General features: G+C 42.5%; 1 long non-coding RNA gene across 1 annotated transcript in view; it reads left to right on the forward strand.

Annotated features, from left to right (window-relative positions):
* Nucleotides 1–21,710, forward strand: part of LOC116857125 — a 65,973-nt gene that overhangs the window by 31,326 nt on the left and 12,937 nt on the right. The window lies entirely within an intron of this gene.

Genomic DNA, 21,710 nt, shown 5'->3' on the forward strand with positions numbered 1-21,710 from the left:
AGCAGGCAGAGAGAAGGGGGGGAAGCCGGCCCCCTGCTGAGCAGAGAGCCCAATGCAGGGCTCGATACCAGGATCCTGGGATCATGACCTGAGCTGAAGGCAGAGGCTTTAACCCACTGAGCCACCCAGGCGCCCGCCCAGCAGATAGTCTTATCCATAAACTATTCAGAGTCCTCTGAAGCCTGTCTCAACAAGAACTAGAGCTTCTGCCGAGGTGGGGAGGGAGGATTCAAGGTTGGATTGAGAACAGAAGTGATTAAAAGGCTCAACAGAACAATCCTGCTGATTCAGAATGACTAGAGAGTAGTCTTCCTGATTACCTACTGTTTCTGCTCATGCTTACAAATGAATGAATATATGGAGAATTGAAATATAATACGAGCAGTGCTACTCAGTTCAATCGAGTCTTTCTTCCCCTAGTGTGTCGAGGTCATTATGATGAGTATGGGTTACCGTTCTGGAGAATTCAAACAATGGCGAACAGGGTTGACAATCTTCCCTTTAGCGAATTTTTGGTAATTTACTGACCCTGTTGTAGAAGGTTAGGGTGTCTAAGCTCGCTCTTTTCTTTTTTAAAAAGTGAATCCCTTCATATCTGTCTGCTTATCTTTCTACCTTTTTTTTTTAAGATTTTATTTATTTATTTGACAGACAGAGATCACAAGTAGGCAGAGAGGCAGGCGGAGAGAGGGGGAAGCAGGCTCTTTGCTGAGCAGAAAGCCTGACGCAGGGCTCCATTCCAGGACCCTGAGATCATGACCTGAGCTGAAGGCAGAGGCTTAACCCACTGAGCCACCCAGGCGCCCCTGTCTGCTTATCTTTCCCTTAGCCTTTTCTTCATAATAATATCATAAGGAATGTACACACACACATCTAGTTATCTGAGACTTCGGTTGATTGGTCCCTAGTTAGCCAGTTAATAGGACCATCACACAGAGGATTATGTCTTAAACATCTCCCCTGAATTCTCTGTTAACAAGACAGGAGACAGGCCATGGGTCACTTGATCCTTTTTACTTCATTTAGGAACATGAATCTTGAGGCCAAGAGGCAGAAACCAGCCCACTGACACAATTGGCAACTAGACACAAAACAATTCAGTGATGGGTTCAAGAAAAATGAGGTCAAGTTTAAAAAATAATTTTAAAAAAATTCAGTGATCAGGGGCGCCTGGGTGGCTCAGCAGGTTAAAGCCTCTGCCTTCAGCTCAAGTCATGATCCCAGGGTCCTGGGATTGAGCCCGGCATCAGGGTCTTTTCTCATCAGGGAGCCTGCTGCCCCACCCCCTCTCTCTGCTTGCCTCCCTGCCTACTTGTGATCTCTCTGTCAAATAAATAAATAAAATCTTTAAAAAAAAAATTCAATGACCAGTTCAGGTACACCTTAACTCGTTATGTATTTTTGAGCAGGCAATGAATGAAACACAAGAGTACGCAGAGAAATATGTTTCGTAAACTAAGTTAATAGAAGCTTTTAGTGACACCTTTCTAAAAATTTATTGCTTCTCAGCTTAAGCTAAATGTTTTAATGTTTTATAAAATAATTTTTTTAAGTCACAGATCAAGATTTATCTACATTCAGGTAGATTCTGGGGGCTCATGTCCAAAAGACTTGGTTCTCCTGAGGGTAGTATCCTTTGCTTTTCTTTGAGTATCTTATTAACACTTCTACTTCTCAGGAATTATGCCAAGTATCAAGGCTACAGAGGAAGAAGACCCAGCCCCTGTCATGAGAACTGACATGAGAGACTAAACGCTCAAACATTTTCTCACTGTCACCGTCATTTTCTTTCTTAAAATGCCATCAATCTGAGCTTCATAGACAATGCTCCTTACATGTCCTGTGGTTTCTCCACAGGATTCCTACACACTTGCTACTTAGTTCTCTTTAAGATGTACACATAGTTCAAATTGAACAACTTCTCAGAAATGCTGCTGTGCATTTTTTTCCTGTCTTTACCTCGTCACACACCCTCCTGCCTCCAGCCTGGTTCTTTCTTTGGCTCTTGATCTGAAATAACAAGGCACTAAACTGAGATGAGAAGGGCCTGCTTGTCTCAGGTGCCCCACATGGTGCTCACTGATAAGGGTTTTGTTATATCTTTCTTTCCCAAGTTTGTCCTAGCCTATTTATCCCTAGATTGTTTTCTTTCATATTAATTAACCATTATTATTGTCCACTGAAGCATTATTTGTAATAGCTAAAAAAAAAAAAAAAAAAAACAGAAGTAATCTCTATCTTCATCTGTAGGAAGGGAGTTAACTATGTCATATCCATACAATGAAACTCTCTTCATGCTTTAAAAAGAGTGAAAGGTCTTGGGGACGCCTGGGTGGCTAGTTGATTGAGGGTCTGACTCTTGATTTCCACTCAGGTCATAATCTCAGGGTTGGGGGATCGGGCTCCGTGCTCAGTGGTGAGCTGGTTTCTCTCCCTCTCTTTCTCCCTCTCTCTCTGCCCCTCCCCCTGCTGGCTTACGCTCTCTCTCTAATATAAATAAATAAATCCTTAAAAAAAAAAACAAAAAGAGGGGCACCTGGGTGGCTCAATGGGTTAAGGCCTCTGCCTTCAGCTCGGGTCATGATCTCGGGATCCTGGGATCGAGCCCCAAGTCGGGCTCTCTGCTCCGCGGGAAGCCTGCTTCCCCCTCTCTGTCTGCCTGCCTCTCTGCCTACTTGTGATCTCTGTCTGTCAAATAAATAAATAAAATCTTAAAAAAAAAAAAAAGAATGAGAGGTGTCTCAAGATGGTGCACGCATAAAAGCAGAGATTGGAATGGGGTCATCAGAGGCTGGACTTTGGAGGAAACAGGAAGATGTTGGTCAAAGATTTAGCTATGGCAGGTTGAATAAGTTCGGGAGATCTAATGGACAACATGGTGGCTAGAGTTAGTAGTACCGTATTGCATTCTTGAAATTTGCAAAGAGATTAGATCTTCTCACCACAATAGTAACTCTATGAGGTGATATGTTAAATAGCTTGATTGTGATAATCCTTTCACAATGCACACATAGATCAAAACAACGTGTGTTCAACACCGCAAATATATACAATTTTTATTTGTCAGGTGTACCTCAATAAAGCTGGGGGGTGGAAATGAGAGGTATATATGATACATTGTAAAATTTTAAAAAGGCAAGTTAGAAGGACAATATGTGTTCTTAAAAATACATGTGTAAATCTGTAGAAAATACATATGTGAATCTGAAGAAAGTGATGTGAACACACCCCTACACAGTATTTGAATGAAAAAAATTTTAGGAGATAAACAGACTTAACAGTGAGGAGTCTAGCAAGTGAGGCAGGGAGGGAACAGATGAAGGAAGGAATGCACTTTCTAATTCTGCACTTTTCTATTGATTATTTTGACAATGAGTAGATATACTTGTTATAAATAAATGGAGAATATAATATTTTCCTAGATATTTCAAAACTATATATTCTTCTGGACTTTTTTTAAAAAAAGATTTTATTTATTTATTTGACAGAGAGAAAAGGAACACAAACAGGGAGAAGCAGGATTCCCACTGAGCAGGACCCCAATGCAGGGCTCGATCCCAGGACCCTGAGATCATGACCTGAGCAGAAAGCAGACACTTAAGACTGAGCCATGCAGGAGCCCCTGTTCTTCTGGACTTGCATAGCTGTTGAGTTTTCACATACTTTGATAATACCCTTATCTCCTCTTTGATAGCTTCAGGGAATTAAGGCCCCAGGAGAACAAGTGTGTGCCCCTCTTTCCTGTCTGTTGCTTCTCCAGGTTCCCCATCCCCTGGGATAATACAGAGTGTGTTTCATTCAGACTCATTGTACACCATTCCCAGATATCATGGTCACGTGATAGATGGACATCCTGGAAGATCTATTCTCCAGGCCCTGAAAGGAAGCCAGAGTGGTATGATTTTCAACTCACAGATCAGGAAACTGAGGCATGGAAAGTTGACCGGGGCTGCCCAGGCCACATGAGAGGTTAAAAGTCATGAGATGTGGTGGAAAAGGTCTTGGGTTCAAAGCCCTGAACCCCAAGTTGAAGTTATTGACATATTACATTTTCTTTAAGCAAAATTTTAACTCCCCGAGTCCCAGTTTTCTTGTTGGTAAAATAAGGATTAGAATGCCTGCCTCCCAGAGTGGTACTATTACATGAGAGTATTTAAATTTTTTTTTCCCATTGTAAAACACCATATATATCATAGGACCAACAATCAGAAAATTAGATGTGAGCATCTAATGGTTGCATATACAACTAGACTTTGATTTTCTTACGCTCAAAACACAAATTTAAAACTGTCTTTCAAACATCTTAGAAGTAGTCCCTTTGCCTTGAAAGGTCTTGTTCTTTAAACTCAAGCTTTTTTGTTCTCCGCCCCAAATATTTCTCTTCATGCGTTTTAAAAGAGGCACAGAAGTATCAGTTCCACAAGGAAGGCAACAGTACTCTACTAGAATGCCATACCAAATTGGAGAGAAGTCTAAAAGCAGATTAAAGTTGTTTCAAATGCTTCAAAGAGGAGGAAAAATCTAATCCCCCAAGGCTTCTTTAAATCCATAGTCCTTAATTTCACAAAACTTCCCAAGTCTTTTAAAAGGCCCAAATATCATTTTACAGTGTGAAGGAGTAATGGAGAATATTTCCCAATTTTTAAGAACATTCTTCCTTCCTTAAAAAAGAGCTCGAGAAAGCTGGGTCTCCCCTCACAAAGGAACTGACTCAAGTGGATGACGACCTGCCGCCTTAGCAGGGAGTGGGGGCAGCCGTCCCCAGAGCCCTGAGCCTGGAGTTGACGGCTAACGACTACCTGGAGAATTCCTCAAAGAAGCAGAGTCAGGCCTTTTCCCTGTTATTTCTGGGCGCGATTTTCATGTCTGTCATTGTGTGGAAGAACGCCCAGTCCCTCTACTGTGTAACACTGAAGGAAAGAAAGTTTCCAAATGAGAAGAAAAACAAGGCTGGTTATAACAGACACAAGTAGGACCCCTTCCACTGCTTTAGAAAACTGTTCTTCCTAAGCTATCTTCACCTTCCCAGGGAGGCCATCCCTTGTCCCGAAACACTTCTCCAGACTCTTCCCTTGCTGACCTATGGAAGCAATGATAAGAGCCCCCATTATAGCATGAATACGGGTTGAGATGACTTCAGTACCAAGCACTTTGTCAAAGGGCTTATGTGAGGCAGATACTATTATTAGCCCCATTTTACAGATGACCAAGTTGAGGTCTGAAAGCCTAACGCAGCCGCCAAGTGACACATAGCTACTTAAGGGGTTGAGCAGGTACTTGAACCCACTCTTTCTCACTCTGAAGTCCATGCTTAGCCAGAACAATGCACTGCCTAAATACAGACCACATGGCGAGGCCCAGGTTGAACACTTCTGTTCTACTTCATCGCTGAAGTTATTCAGCTAACTGGTATTACGGTTAACAATAGCGGCCCGTGTCCGTTCTAAGGATGCTCAGTGGCTTACACACCTGGTCTCATTTCATGCTTCCCAGCAGGTGTAAATGGAACAGACTACCCTGACCCTGGAAATAATTTCTGCCTCTTCTGTCAGACTTTTCTTCTCTCCTTCTCTCCTGTTCTCATCTCCCTCTTTCTTCATCTCTGAGATGTTCTGGTTGCATTTTTACCTTGCCTTCAGACTGGCCTAACCTGCAAAACTTGTCGTGAAGAAGATGGTGAGGGGAGACATCTTTTCAGGTGTCTTCTTCTTTAGTTGCAGGGAAGTTATGAGTGTCCCTCTCTCTCTCCATCTTCAGGACACCTCCCCGCGGAAAGTGCCAGAACGGTGACCTCAGACCACAGCTTGAACGCTGATTGGAAGTCACCCAGCTCCCGAGGTGATAGAGTGTCCTTTCTTTTAAAAAGGAGATAAAAATAGCTAAGAAACAACACTTTCCTTAGTTCTCTGAAAGGTTGGCATCCTTCCAGGAGAGACTTATGTACTTTTTGTACTTGGAGGAAAAAAAGAGATGGGATCTGATCCAAGATTGGTCCTACAAACGAGAGAAATATGGAGCAAGCAGCTGGAGCCGAGCGGCCAAGTGGTACCACCAGCTGCAGGCCCATTAATTAACATTCCCTGGTATGTAGCAGCTTCGGTGACCTTGATTCTTGTTGAATTCACAGAGATAATTTTTACAGAGCCTCCACTTTTCTCGCCGCAGTGTATTTACCCAAGGAGTACCTTGCATATTTCCCCCCATCTCTCTGAGCAGTAAATTTATTCTAATTGCAAAGAGATACAGTAAAAGCCTGATTGAACACTTGGAAGTTTATAGAGATTTATTTCTGGGGCTTAAGGGGGTTTTTAGAGTGTGTGACTAGAGCGGGGTGGAGGGGAGCTGGGGAAAGGAGCCCAGGAGAAAATGTAGATTTAATGGATCTATAAAATGACCCCTCTAGATAAAGGCTTGTTCCAAAGACTCTTAAACAGCCTGACCCAAACCAGGGTCTCTGATAGCCAGTCCGACATGAGGTGTCTGAAGAATTGCATATTCCTCTCCGGGTTTTCGGGTTTCCATATGAAATTCATTATTCCCCATGCAGAGGTGGGACAGGGCTGAGTCTGTTTTCCAGAAAGAAGAAGCATATTTAACTACAAATTTCTAAGTACTAAAAGCTATGAAAAGAGGCTAAAGTAAACCTCCAGCACCAGCCCTTAAAATCACTCAGCCTTTTCTCTAACCTTCTGGAAGCTGCATTCCGAATTTTAAGCGTACTATCCTGGAAGGTGAATCGTGAGAGCCTGCCCTTTGTACGAGGATTTCTGTCCTTCAAAACCTAGTTATCCATGACACTTCCAGCCGATGGTGAGACAGACGGACACTCTCCTCTAATGGGGCCTTCTGCTCAGAGTCGACTTTGCCTGTACACACCACTGAACTTTTCCACGAAATCCTTCTAGGCTTTTGATCCCATGAGTGACATACATCTTTTTGCAAAGCAGCTGCTTTGCAAGTCTTGCTGAAGATGAGTTTTAGGACTTTCGACTGTTAACTTTGTTATATTGTACATCTACTCACAGTACTAAAATAGAGACCTTTGTTCTGGAAGAAGACACAAGATAGAAAAGGATACAAAGTAGATGCTAGTGAGGAAGAAGCCTGCAAAGTCGGTGACTGGCATCTTTGGCCAGAGGCTAAATGGGGAGTGCGTGAGCAGTTTGGGATGTCCCCTGCATTTTCGCTTTTTTTCAGCAGTTGGCATAAGGAGACCTTAGGAACATTTTTTTTGTTGTTTTTAAGTTTTTGTGAAGCTTAACACATAGGGGGGAAAAAGGCCATTTAACAAGTTGTTTTAAAGTTAACACCCAAGTCAAGTGATATATAATATTGCTCACTTTCCCCCATAAGCCGCTACCATGCTCCTCAAGAAAACTGCTATTATGATGTTTATGGGAATCACTTCTGTGCCTTTTAAAATAATTAGTTAGCACCTAGGTGTGCATCTATATAGAATAGTTTAATTTTATATCTTAGAACTTCATATGAACGGAACTCCTGCCCTGTTCTTTTGTACCTGGCTTCATTTGCCATTACATTTGTAAGACCCATTCGTCTATTTTGCATGGAGCTTAAGTTTATATTCACTGTGGACCAGTCATGGTGGCACGGTACTTTTTTATTTACAGAGCTGTTACATGTACTGTTGGGGGATGTCAAGGCCATTTTGGGGCTGTTGCTAATAAAGCTGCTGGGAGCGTTCATGGGCATGCGTGTAGGTGCACATGAGAATTGGCTCGGCTGGCCTGGTTGGTGTCTAACAATGCAATTTGAACGAAGTTTGAATCAAGATTAGTCCTAGGTTTAGGGACACCTGGGTGGCTCAGTTGGTTAAGCATCTGCTTTCAGTTCAGGTCACAATCCCAGGGTTCTGGGATCGAGCCCTGCATCTGGGTCCCTGCTTGGTGGGGAGTCTGCTCCCTCTGCCTTTTGCTCCCTGTGCTTATACTCTCTCTCTCTCTCTCACTCTCTCTGGCAAATGAATAAATAAAATCTTAAAAAAAAAAAACAGGTAAGTTCTAGGTTTAATGACAAAATGGACAGAATTTGTCATTTGTTCATTCATCCAATAAACGTGAACTACACTTCTACTACAGGACTAGTGAATATGACACAAACTGTCTCTCCTCTCGTCTATGCTCACAACAGACATTACTCATTCATAGGGGCGTCCTTTCCTATTGAGTCTGAAGTGGCTTCAGAATTGTTCAAAGCATGGTCATCAAGGCAACTACTATTAAGGATCAGAGATGGGAGTGTGATGGTTAATTTTCTGTCTCAACTTAGCTAGGCCACAGTGCCCAGATATTTGGTCAAACATTATTCCAGACATTTCTATGAAAGATTTTTTTTTTTAGTTCAGATTACATTTTTAGTTAAGATTTACTCAAAGTCCGTAGACTTTATTTGGACTTTTTATTCAGTAGACTTTGAGTAAAGTAGATAATCCTCCATAATGTGTGTGGGCCTCATCCAATCAGTTGAAGACCTAGGAGAAAGAAGACTGACTTTCCCTGAGAAAGAAAGAATTCTGCCAGAAGGCTGTCTGGATTCAAACTACACCTTTTCCCTGGGTCTCCCCTCAATGGACTACCCTTGCAAATTTTGAACTTGCTATTCTGTGGGATCATGTGAGCTAATTTCTTAAACTACCCCCCACACTGGTTCTCTTTTCCTGACTGAATCAGGTGGCATGATATTGGCATAAGACTGTCTGATGGCAAAGGAACAGAAAGCTTCTCAGACTAAGTAAAAGGGATTTATTGTTGATAGAGTGGAATCCCTTAGGATTAAACATCAGGGAATACTTTAAGATTCAGTATTACCCTCCTCAATAGCAAATCATTATAGCACTGTTTTCATCTGAGGCATTTTCTAAAATAAAAATGTGAGCTTAGGGGTGCCTGGCTGGTTCAGTTGGAAAAAAACATGCAACTCTTGATCTCGGGGCCATGAGACTGAGCCCCACCTTGGGTTCTACTTAAATAAATAAAACTTTAGAAAATCTGGTGAGTGTATATACAATTTCTCCCCTAGTTGGTGAGTGTGATCAGATGCTCTCAGCCAGTGAGATCTATAGCAGAGAAACTATTCTGACCTTCTCAGCCATTGAGCATTAATGTTTACTACTCTGGCTGTTCCCAGCCAAGAAGTTAAGCTCCTCACTACACTGGCAAAGTTGGATGTGTCTTATGATATAGATTTTTTTTTTTTTTTCCTGCCCTAACCTCCCTTTCTGCCATCACTTTTGTGTTCTGACAAACAGATCTGACCCATACTCGCTGACCAGAATGTATAGCTAATAACACTGGACCTATAACAAAGAAATAACGGGGAAAGCGTCATGTTAGATGTTAGGATACAGGTTTCTGGAAGCTGTAGGTCCTCCTACACATTGGATAAAGAAGCAGAGAGTCTAGTCAGCAGGTAAATAGGGATATCGTTGGGGGAGTCTTTGACTTAGGTAGGTCTTCATGATGGGTCAGGGAAGCTCAGGGTTGACCAAAAATATATGACAAGGAGCTGGAAGAAATTATGGAAGAGACACTGGAAGAGCATTGGCCGGTGTGCAAAGCCTGCGTCACATCTCTATAGGGACAGTGCCCACTGGGGCTCTTCAGGCTGCTGCTTACTAGGAAGGGGTGACGGCCAGGCCTCTCCTCTGGGTCATGTGCTGGCTGTGCTCTCTGCTTCTCCTGCTTCTCCACCAGCTTCCCTACCACACTCTCCCCTCTGCAGATCAGCCCTGTCTGCAAGGCTCCTGGTTCCCACTGCTCCACCACTTGGTTTGGCTTTGGGTTTTTGTAGCGGGTGTCATTGGTGTCCTGCCCAGGTCCTCAGGCCTACCTTGGAGTTCACCTGCAGTAGTGGTAGTCAGTCTCCACGGGCTGGCAACTCCCTACCTCCAGTATCCTATCTCTCTGCTTTTCGAAGACTTGTTTTGTTTTGTGTTGTTGTTGTACCAGAAAGCTTGCTGGGGGCGCCTGGGTGGCTTAGTTGGTTAAGCGACTACTTCGGCTCAGGTCACGATCCTAGAGTCCTGGGATCAAGTCCCTCATCGGGCTCCCTGCTCGGTGGGGAGTCTGCTTCTCCCTCTGACCTTTCCTTCTCATGCTCTCTCTCTCTCTCTCATTCCGTCTCTCTGAAATAAATAAGTAAAAATCTTTTTCAAAAAATAAAATTTAAAAAAAGAAAGAAAGAAAGAAAGCTGCTGGACTGCAGGAATGTGCATCCCCAAACGGGGGATGTCAGGAGTCAGTGCATAAACGCCCCAACCTTCCGGTTTTCCAGTGGGATCTGAGGTATGGCCCACATGGTTTCTCAGGGCGTGTCAAGAGGGATTAAACCGCAGTTTCCCATGGTGGTAACCTGCTCGTTAACATACCTTATATTGGCTTTTCTCCCTGCTCTGTCTCCCTTCCCCCACCCTCTCTAGTACTTCCTCGAATGACCTCCCAAATGAACTTCCTGCACCGAAGTTCTTGTCTCAAGGTTGGACTTTGGAGGTCACAGTTTTATGTGACCTCCCAGTGGCCACACTTTCTGACTCTTAGCCCTTATGAGTCTTAAGTTCAGAATCCTGTACGCAAATCCGATTTGTCCAGATCAAAGGTGACACATGCGTTCCTGGTTCACTTAGCTATGGGTTGGGTCGCGGAGGCAGTGGGCTTAGTGTTATTTAGGACATGAATGACTTTTCTTGTACATCCGTCTTCTCCATGCCAGGTGTTGTGCTGGGCAATCGGACACAGAGAACAAAACCCAATTTCTGCCCTTAAAGAGTTCTAGTTGGGAAGTAGACTTATAAATAATACTTACATCACAAAATGGTAGGTTCTAGAACAGTGGAGGGAGGGTTAACAAATGTTATGGAAGTAAAGTAACTATAGGTTGGGGCACCAAAGGGTGGGTAGAAGCTCATCCTGAGAAAGGGTAGAGAGAGGATTTTCCAGGTAGAGGACAGAATGGAGCAAAGAGAGAACACAGGCTGCCAGGCATTGTCTTACCTTAGCAACATCGCTTTGTGTTTTGTTTTCTTTCTAAGAGGAAGAGTGAGGCACCACGGGAGAAACTCAGGTGCTCTGGGTTCAAGCTTTCCATTATTTTCCACATCTGTGGGAAGGTGTCCACATGTTTGGAAGCCAAGGGACATATTACTTTACAGTAGAGGGAGAAAAGTTAGAGGATGTTGGAAAATGGAGAACTGGAGCATAGAGCCAGGATAAGCAGACTGTGTTATACAGCTCATGGCAACTGCTCTTGGAGTCATCGGGAGTAATATTCATTATCACATAAGTTAATGCTTTGGATGAGTGCCTGTGACTCTTCTGCTTCTAGAAAGCCAAATTGCCTGTCTTCCACAGACCTGCAAGAGACTTCTCCTCACATGGAAGGGACTTGACGGTGAGGGTGACTTTGAAAATATTTAAGCACCGTATCGCAGCTAGTGGACCAGTTAGACGACACAGTCCACAGACACTGGGATGCTTGCACAAAGTGGGCGCAGGCCGGACCCAAGCCCTGTCTTAGGGACCATCAAACCTGACACTTGTTTGGCAGGAGAGGTTGAAGGACTAATCTGAGACCATGGGGTGACAGGGCTGGGAGTGGGAGCCACTCCTGCATTCACCCTCCCTCCCTCTCCGCTGCACATCAGACTCCTCCCTGGCCTCAAGGCCTGCATGGGACAGGTGCGCTACGGGTTTATCCTAGCCTTGACTCATACCCATGGCTGCCCACAGGCAGGGTGTTTGATTCTTGAGAGATCCCCAGTGGGGAAAGCTTTGATACCTCCCCTCAAAATTATAGCTCTTACACTGCTTGTGCTCATGTTGAAAATTCTTTATCCACTAGTAAATAAACATCTATCATTTATGTTTTCATCTACATCTATTATTTATGTTATGTAATGTATGTGGTTACAAGCATAATTTATTTGCACACATATCACATAACATATGGGAAAGGATGCCAGGAATAGTCAGTTTTTAAGTTGCCTATCAGATATGTACTATGTCTCTATTATTTTCCTTAAATCCACCTAACTCTGAATCCACGTCGCCATCTTGCCAGGATAGTGAGAAAGGTAACTATCTACCTCCCTCTTTTCAATCCAGAGGCTTGGGCAGAAGTCCAGAGGTCTTTTGCAATACGAAGGCCCTGCCTTACCATCATTATTCATTTGTTCAACAAATATTTATTGAACACCTACCATGTGTCAAGCCTGGCTCTTGGAGCTGATAAGTAGTGATGTACAGAAGAGGTTAAATCCTTGTCCTCTGTTCCAGGCTGAGGAGCACTCTGTTACTCATTGGTGAGACTGGGATCGGGCCTCCCTAGGCTCATGCAGCCCCTCCCCACTAGATGCTGCCTATCTAGGCACTGCCAGGAAGTAGGGAGAAAATCTCCCATCTAGATGATCTGCACTCCTTCCTGAGGGGGACCTCTTCTCCTAGACTCATCACTTCTCAAAGTCATCCTCCCTGAGCCCTCCCTCCCCAGACCATCCTTCATGGCGCCTCAAGGCACAAAACTTTTTTTAAGATCATAAATGTTCTGTTTATTTCTTATTATAATATCCATACATCAGAAGTCTCAAAACAAAATTATTTTGTATTTAATTCAATGACTTTTTAAAAAATTGTGGTATGGTAAAAATCTTGTGAAATTTACCATCTTAGCCATCTTTTAAGTGTTCAGTGGCATCGGGTACCAAGATGCAAAACTTTTATCCCAAGAGGCTGCATCCAATTTTTAGCTCTGCCCAAATTTTCCAAGCAAAGCAATGCAAAGCCAAGAAGTCTGTTTGAATGAAGGGAAAGGGAACCAATGTAATACTTTAGTCAACCAGCCTGACATACAAACATTGTAACTGTCAAAAGAAGTTACAGTGCTGACTTGTCCCTGCTGAACTTTATGCCACATTCCTACCATACACATTTGGTCAACACATGTGCGTAAGAGTGTGTATGTGTGCGCGTGTGTGCGTGCACATGTGCATCTGCATTTGTCCAGCAGCTGGGCCTCAGGAGACTCTGAAATGTGGTTTTGTCAGTTACCAGATCACTTTTAGTCAGGGTCCTGCTGCCTCTTGCTGATCTCCTGAGAAGGAGGTTAACCTCCACACCACTTCAACCTAATTCCCACTGTCACTAGCTGGGAAAGGCCCCAGTAAACCCACGCTGGGTCAGGTATTTTCTGATCAAGGCGCAAGGATTATTTGGGGACATCTTCGTTGTAACTGGGGACGCTGATGACTAAAAAGCTCCCAAGACACAGAAGAATGGATCTGTAAGGACCTAATTTTGTTCATTGTGACAGGACAAGATGTTTTGGATGGAGGAATAGTTTTGTGCTTCATTCTCTTTTAAGGATGCTCATGTGATTTTCACATGTTTATCCAGCAATTTAAAACGTGTGTTTCCGGGGTGGAAGTGGTTTGCAGCACTCTTCCTTGGCAATTTCATCTTCTGCAAATGGTGTAAACCATGACTGCTGTGCCACGGACTCTGATTTCTGACTTCCCCCTGATTCTGTTTTCATAAACCCAGCTTCCTACTGGATACTCTCCCCCAGGATACTCACGGAATCTCACATTCAGTATGTGTACAACTGAAGTCATCATTCCCCTCCCCCCGAAACAAAGCCCTCTTCCTGGTGCTTCTATTTCTTTTTTTTAGAGAGGGAGAGAGAGCATGCATGACTGGGTGGGGTGGGGGGAGGGGTAGAGGGGGAGGGAGGGAGAGAATCTTAAACAGGCATCATGGAGCCTGACACCTTGGGGCTCCATCTCAAGACCCTGGGATCTTGACCTAAGGCAAAGGCAGATGCTTAACCAACTGAGCTATCCAGGTGCCCCTGGTGTTTCCATTTCTTTTAGTGGTGGTGTTCTCCCTGTTCTTTGTCTTTACAATCTTCAGGTGATCTCTGGGTCTTTCCTTTCCCTTGCTTCCCACATCTGGGTAATTAGAATATTCTCCAGATGCGATCTCCTTAAGATCTCTCCATCCACTCCTTCCTTTCCATCCCCACCACCTGGGCTCTTACCCAGTGGCCTCGTTTTGGCCCTCCTGGGCTCTTACCCGAACCATTACTGCAGCTTCATAGTTGTTTTCTTCACATTGGTGTCTGATCACTACTGTAATGGTCTAGCTCAGTCTTCCTGGTTATGTTTTCAGTCATATTGCTAGACAGTGAGCTCTGCATTTTATTCATTTTTATATCCCAGTGCCTAAGATGGTATTTGGTACATAGTAGGCACCCAATAAAGGTTGGATTGAATTATGTTGTTTTTCTACTGAAATTTTTCCAGTGGCTTTCCATTCCCTACCGAATGAAGCTACAGCCTGGCATTCTGAGCCTCTGTTTAATAGAGTGGGTTATCACTTAACTAAACTAACTGCTTTTCTGCAAATATTCTCTCTACTCCCGAAAGTGAGTTGAAACTAGAAAATGGAAGAGACATAATTTTTGAAGCCACGGTGGCTGAGAATTATTCAAAACTGACAAGATTTAGGAAATACAGCCATATACCTAGCAAGATACATTAAAAAGAAGTTTATACCTTAGACAAGTTTATGGGGAAACTGGAGAACACCAAAGACAATGAGAAAAATCTTAAAAGCAGCTTGGAAGAAAAGAAACATCACCTACAAAGGACTGACAATTAGACTCTTAACAGACTTAATAATAACAGTAAATGCAAAGAGACAGTGGGATAATATATTCAAAGCATTGAAAGGAAAAACTTTCCCTGTATATCCAGAAAATCTTTATTTCATGAATGAGAATAAAGTGAAGACATTTTCAGATCAACAAAATCTAGCCGAACTTTACTAAAGGATGTTGAAGCTCACTGGTCAGTCTTCTTCTATGGTTTTTTTCTCTGTGTTTCATAAACTACATCTTCCCAAAGATGTTCCCTTCAAAGAGGTTTTTTCTCTGTGTTTCATAAACTATATCTTCCCAAAGATGTTCCCCTCAAAGAGGGTGTTATGATCAAACCCTCTTCAAAAATGCTGTGTGGAGTGCTATGTCTCCCTGTTGGAGATCCACAGTTTAATATGTGTATGTTTGCAGTTCCCTAAATTATCTGATTATACAACAACTCCTTCTACTCTTTACCCCATGAATATCTCAAGCAACTGGTGTTTCTAATGACACATTTACAACAGAAGACAATGACTTATTTGAGTATAAGACAGAGAGTCAACATTTTGAATTCCAGTTCTGTTAACAACTAAGCACATAATTAGTTTTAAGTCATATGTCCTCTGGCTCCTTATCTGTGACATATCAAAGCAGATCATATTATATCATAAGCAGTCCCTTCAAACTCTATAAAGTTCCATGAATTAAAGAGCGTTTGTCTCTTACAGTCAACCAGTCAGTCATTCCACACATATTAAATTCCTTGTATGTGGCAGTGTGTGAAATACTGGGCATATAATGATGAGTACGATCAGCATAATTTCATTTTGCTATCTGTTGAGGATGATTTTCTAGAGCTCACTATGAGAACATTGTTCTTTGGCTTCCAGAGTCAAATTACCTCTGGTTAAAAATTGGGCATTTACTGCCTCTTTATTATGTATATCAGGTTGTGGAATGAATCTTTAGAATCAAAATTTATGGTCTATCGAGGCTTATGATTTTTTTATCCAAGAGTTCCATTGTAAGAATAAAAAATTTAACATCATCCCTTAAGTGTCTTTAGATTTTCATCTTTTCATCATAACTTTAACTGTGTGTCTTCCACTGTCTTTTGTAAAAGACAATCCTCCGTAGTTTAAAAAGCAAATTCTAGCGATATGGCATCAACCGAGCTCTATTGGTGTATGGATATTGTCCTAAGCATTTCACATATATTATCTCATTTAATCCTTATGACAACAACGAGACCCAAATGCTAATATGATTCCCATTTTACAGAGGTTCAATAACTTGCCCAAAGTCATACGGCCGGTGAAGTTGGGCTTTGACCTAATGCAGAATGGATCCTGACTCTGCACTCTCTACTCTAATATTTAACTGCTGCTCTTCTTTAGATACTGTCCAGAAAGTTTTCTGATGGAAAGTTAAGGGTTAAGATCTCTGAAGAGCTGAACAACCATATGGGATTTTTAAACATCCAACTTCAGCCAGGTAGTATACAGTGAGGAGGTAATGAAAAATTAAAAACCTTTTTGTTTTTGGCTAAGTAGTAATCTTTATGGTTCTGAACATACCCATGTGCCAGAGAATTGCACTTCAGATAATAAGTTAACATAAAATTGGCGGTACAGTTTAAACCTGACAGCTCTCTCTGTCTGATAGGTTCTGCGAAAGTAATTTTAAAGATAAGATTTTACTCTCAAATCTGAAATCGGTTCTTTAAACATTTCCAACACCATCCAGTATTTATGAACTAGTTTCAGTTATATGGAGAAAAACTCCAGTGCTAGGAGGAGAGGAATCCTTTCATCATAAAATATTGTATTGCCAGAAAAGAAGCAAAATAGAATCAAAGAAATGTGAACCAAACAACGTCAGTGAGAATTCTTGGCATTTAGTTTTTGAAGCCATTTTGCATGGAAATGAATAGAATATAAACACAGTACTTCATCTAGGATATGGCAAGAAACTTCAAGATTGTAATGTGCATTAAGATAACATTCCAAACCTATCCTTTCAAGTTTTCAGCCAAGAATTTGTTTTTACAATTTCTTTGCAGTTGGCAAACAGCTAGACTCTGCTTGAGATATCAGTTTTCATGCTTATGGTCCCAATCCCATTGTGTGTAACTGTTAACTTACTGTATGACCTTGACAAACTGACTCCCCTCCACCCCAATCCAAATTAAGGAGGTGGATCCGTTAGGCCCCTTCTAATTTTAAAATTCTATGGTTCTAGCCTATGGATTATGACATGAACACCATAAAAAGTGCTTGCTAGAGGGGATTGGATTTTTAGAATTTGGGCTACTTAAACACCTTTAATTGACCTATGTTTGAGCCAGTTATAAAGAGAATGTAAACCACAGCAGCCAAGGCCCATCCGTGATTTACTTGTTTTTGGTCCTGGTCAGCAGCTTCTGTGTTTATTTCAGGTCCCCAAGCACATTCTGTCATTCCCAGAGACAGTCTGTCCATGTGCTTCCTTGACTCCCCAACACGAATGGGGTCTGAGAGACTCCGGGCAAAATAACCAGGGATCACATCTGCCACAGGCCATGAGATGACCTTGAACGCCTTCCTAAACTGCAAGGAGGTGTGGACCCTGTGGGACCCTGCCTGATTGCCCCTCCAGACTGAAGTGCCTATGCCCTCAGGTGCCTTGAGGGTTGGCTGCTGACAGTTCTCCAGCTCAGACCTTCTCAGGAGAGAGTTTTTGGATGAAGAGAGCAGCTTTGCCCAAAGCCACCACACTTCTAGGGCATCCTACATCTAAGGATTGCAGATTCCGTGGGGAGGCTGGTTAAGGATCCCACTGCCCCAGTGGGGTCCAACTCTGAGGGGCCATGTCAGTGCCTGAGCTCCCCGGGTGTGCTGAGCGGTGCAGCTTCTCCCGTGGCCCATAGATGTCGCTCCTGAGCACTCCTCAGTAAACTTCCCGCCCCAAGATCTCTTTTTCAAGAGTCCCCTTCTGGGGATCCAGACCTGACACAGACTTATCCACCTGAGGTGGAACTGGGGCTCTGCTTAGTTCAGTGCTGGGTCTAGAGGTAAATTTCATCTTTAGCAAAATAGAAGTAATAACTACTCCAGAGCATTCTTTATTGTAAGGAAATGAGGAACTCATAGGAAATGATTACCAGCGATAATTTAACGTTTATTGAGCAATTATGTGCCATGGCATGTACTTCACCACACAAAAACTCCATGAGAAAGATAATATCCCTATTTTACAAATAAGAAAACCGAGGTGCAGAAAACTTAAGTAACTTCTCCAACGTCACACAGCTCATAAAAGTCAAGAATTCAAAACCAGGCAGCAGGACTGCAGAACCAGCATTCTTAGCTAAACACTTGCTGCCTCCCATTGCTAAGCAAAAAAAATTTTTTTTAATTTTTTATTAACATATAATGTATTGCTAGCCCCAGGGGTACAGGTCTGTGAATCGCCTGTTTTACACACTTCACAGCACTCACCATAGCATATACCTTCCCCAATGTCCATAACCCAATCTCCCCGCCCCCCCCGCAACCCTCAGTTTGTTTTGAGAGACTAAGAGTCTCTTATGGTTTGTCTCCCTCCAGATCCCATCTTCTAAACAAAAAATCTTAATGTATTTGCATGATGATAAATAAAAGCCCAATCATGTCCCCTGATTCCAGAAGGACGTTTAGCAAGGCAATTGTAAAAGAAAAATTTTACAAAGAATTTTTGTACTCCTATCATTTATATTTTTGTGTTACTACAGATTATGTGTTACTATAGATTCTTTGTGTTACTGTAGATTAGGCTTATTTTTGCTTCAGAACAACCTTTTCTCATTAGGGGAGTGAATGAAACAGTTGGAAGGTGGGGCACCCACCCTCAGATGTAACAGTAGTTGACCCATTAGACCATCTATTTTTGTTGTTTCTATTTTAAGGAAACATGTGCTAAATTTCGGTTTTAATGATAATATACTAAGTATAAGGTTATAGTCAATAAAACAATGACATGTTTCATTATTAGATAGTAATAGGGTTAATAGGGTTTAGGTTATAGCATATTACCTAGGCTTTTAAATATCTCCCTCCCTAGGTCATTGGGAAGTACACCGTATTGGGGGAGAGAGGCACTCTGGTAAATGTCCCTGCTGTCCACTCCTGACCCCTCAATTATAGTAAATTTTTGTGTTCACTTCAGACTAGCTATCTGTTATTATCCAATGGAAGGCCTTTGTTTCACATTTCACTTCTAACCTAAGCAGATTTATGCCATGATTTTTATCTCAGGGGATAATGTGTTAACAATGCTTGTTTGGACCCTTGTTATACCTTTAAGGTCAGGGATGTCTGTTTTACTCTTTAAGGCACAATCTGTTAAAGTTTTTATGATTTGCAAACAAAGTGGTTTTTCATCTTCTGCTATTAGATAACTAAGGTATAAGAGAGCTCCTTCTACACCAAATAAATTAAACATCTAAATAATTTACAGCTCCAGGTATGTTTGCCAGACTAGCATAACTGAATAAAGTCAACAGATTAAATGTTCCCTTGGCAATCCGTAAGGGTATGAGATATAGCACCTGGGCTGCTCTGTTGGGTCTTGTTATTAAATCACAAGCAAAAGCTCAGAATCCCAGGGTCCCAAGTGGCAGGTAGGAGCTGACTTTGGAGGATGGAGTCATAGCAGTCGTTACCCATGACTTAGGAAGCGAGAAACTCTTAGCACAATTGAGATAGAGAAAGAGAAGGAGAGAGGGAGCGGGGAGGAAAAGAGAGAGACAGAGAGAGAGGTTTTGGGGAGAGACTATATGTTTCAATGACGGAAGATTCTAGTTCTTTACTTATGTCACTAAACTGGAAATTCATCAACATTAACTGTGTATTTGTGCAATCTCCGAGCAAAAGTTAAAAAGGGGGAATATTTTGTGTGTGGAACTACTATCACTGTCAAGGTCAAACCAAGAACTTGCTAGAAAAATAGACAATATTTTCCTCTTTCTAATTTCATAGGAAGGCTTCGACCAGTACCTGCTTTTGCCTAGAGAAGGAAAGTTTGATCAGCAGAGCTGGTGGCAGCAAGAGAAATACCAGAGCATAGGATCCAAGAAGTTATGTGCAATATCCAATCTAATTCTTGGGAAGGTTTCAAATGCCAGAAACCAGTCATCTCATCTTTAACAAATGGAATTTTTCAATCCAAAATGTGGTTTTAAATTTGCACATTTACTGATAGGATGATCCGTGGGAAGATGAGGTGAGGAGAAGCAAGTATACATTTAGCCAGAGGAAACCCCACCTCTGGATCATATTCATTGCGGACAGCAGACAAACAGGGTCCCGTTCAAAAACAATAAATACCTCTCTGCTCTCTAAAGTTCTCGTGGAAATGTAAGTGCTGTAAGGAAAATATGAAAGGCAGAACTCTGCTTATATTTCTTCACTCTTGTTGGCACAGCTTCTCTGGAGATGAATGGGAGAGCAAAGAGGAAAAACAACCATTCCAGGTGTATTGTATACCGCTGTCTTTAGTAATTACTAGACTTCCAGTTCTATGATAGCCCCTTTGGGGTGGTGTAAGAATTGGAAGGAGAGGGGACAAGGGGGTGTGTGTGTGTGTGTGATGATTTAGTGTGCTTGACCTACAAAGTATCTGAATTTAAGGTAAAACCATTAAATTGGGTTCATTGCTGTATTCTCATGGGGCACAGTAACCTTTTCATTTTCATTTAGGAAGAAAGGGTGGACGAGAAGCTTCCCATGCCTGGTTTGTAAATACGGCCTTGAAAATGTCCACAGACGTATTGTTGTCTTGTTGAGTCTGCAGCCAGGAAGACAGAAATCACTGCAGGAAAGCAGGTGTGAACACCCCCCCTACTTCAGAGACAGCTCTCTTTGAAGCTGGAAAATCAAGGACGCTGGTACCTTCAAGGAAACAAGGATATAATTATCAAAACCCCCAACTGGCCAGTGACCTTCCATTCCTTAGGCCACCCTACTCCCTTGGCTGGCACCAGCCCAGGTCCTCACAGACTCAGCTCTGTGTCGCAGACCGCTCAGACCGAGGAGCAACCCCCTCACATACCCTTTGAAAGCATTCGTAATCTCTTTCTCCTGCAGTGCTCTTGCTGACATAAATCCGCCAGCCCCTTGGGGGTGGGGGTGGGGCTCTGAACCCCCCACGGAGGGAGGCCCATTCAGGCCAAGTGGAGTCTGAATGGCTTAGCGGTAGGATTTATGCTTCCCCTCACCTGTGCCGTCTGTCTGTGGCCCCTACCCCAGTCTGGTTTTGAAGGTTTGAACATGACCCCCCCAGCTTTTTGCCAAGCTTGCCATCATCACCTCAGTCACAGGGGCAGCAGTCTCAAGGCCTTTGGAAGCTAATAACAGGGACTCTCACCTCCTTTGTTATATCTGAAATGTTGAAAGCAGAAGCCTAATAAAATGAGTTCAGAAAAACAAAACCAGCAATAAATTATCGTTTGAAAAGAGTGGCTAAAGAACTCATCTACTCTGAATACCTAGGCGCTATTTCTCAGCTACAGCGATAACCCAGCATTTGGACTCCCTTTCCTGTGCAAAAGCCTTGGCTGTGTTCTCTTAGCATAGATTCTTCTCAGCTTCTATAAGCCAAGTGTCCAGAATCAAGAGTTACACAACATTCCCCACCCAACTCCTTCACACTGTACACACACACACACACACACACACACTCACTCGCTCCCTACCCAGCCTTGGTCCTAAGGGGTCCACTGAATTCTATTATTTCTTTTTGACCACAAAGAATTTATCCTACATCATCATCCATCAGCACTCACTGCAATTTTACATTTTATTTATTTTAAGATAAGAGTAAAAGTCTACTTCCTTGACCTCATAAAGACTACTTATGGTAAACTGATTTATTTAATGAAAAAATACCAGAAGCATTATTCCCTGTAAAAGCAGAAGCAAATTAGAGATGCCCTTATCACTGTTGTTTTTACTCCATGTTTTGGAATTTCTAGACCATTCATTGCTTCTCAGGGCACATTTAGCAACGTACAGAATCAATTTTGGTTGTCTTAACTTTGA

The sequence above is a fragment of the Lontra canadensis genome, unplaced genomic scaffold, assembly GCF_010015895.1.
Source record: "Lontra canadensis isolate GAN:19392208 unplaced genomic scaffold, GSC_riverotter_1.0 scaffold118, whole genome shotgun sequence".
In the NCBI taxonomy this organism is placed as follows: Eukaryota; Metazoa; Chordata; class Mammalia; order Carnivora; family Mustelidae; genus Lontra; species Lontra canadensis.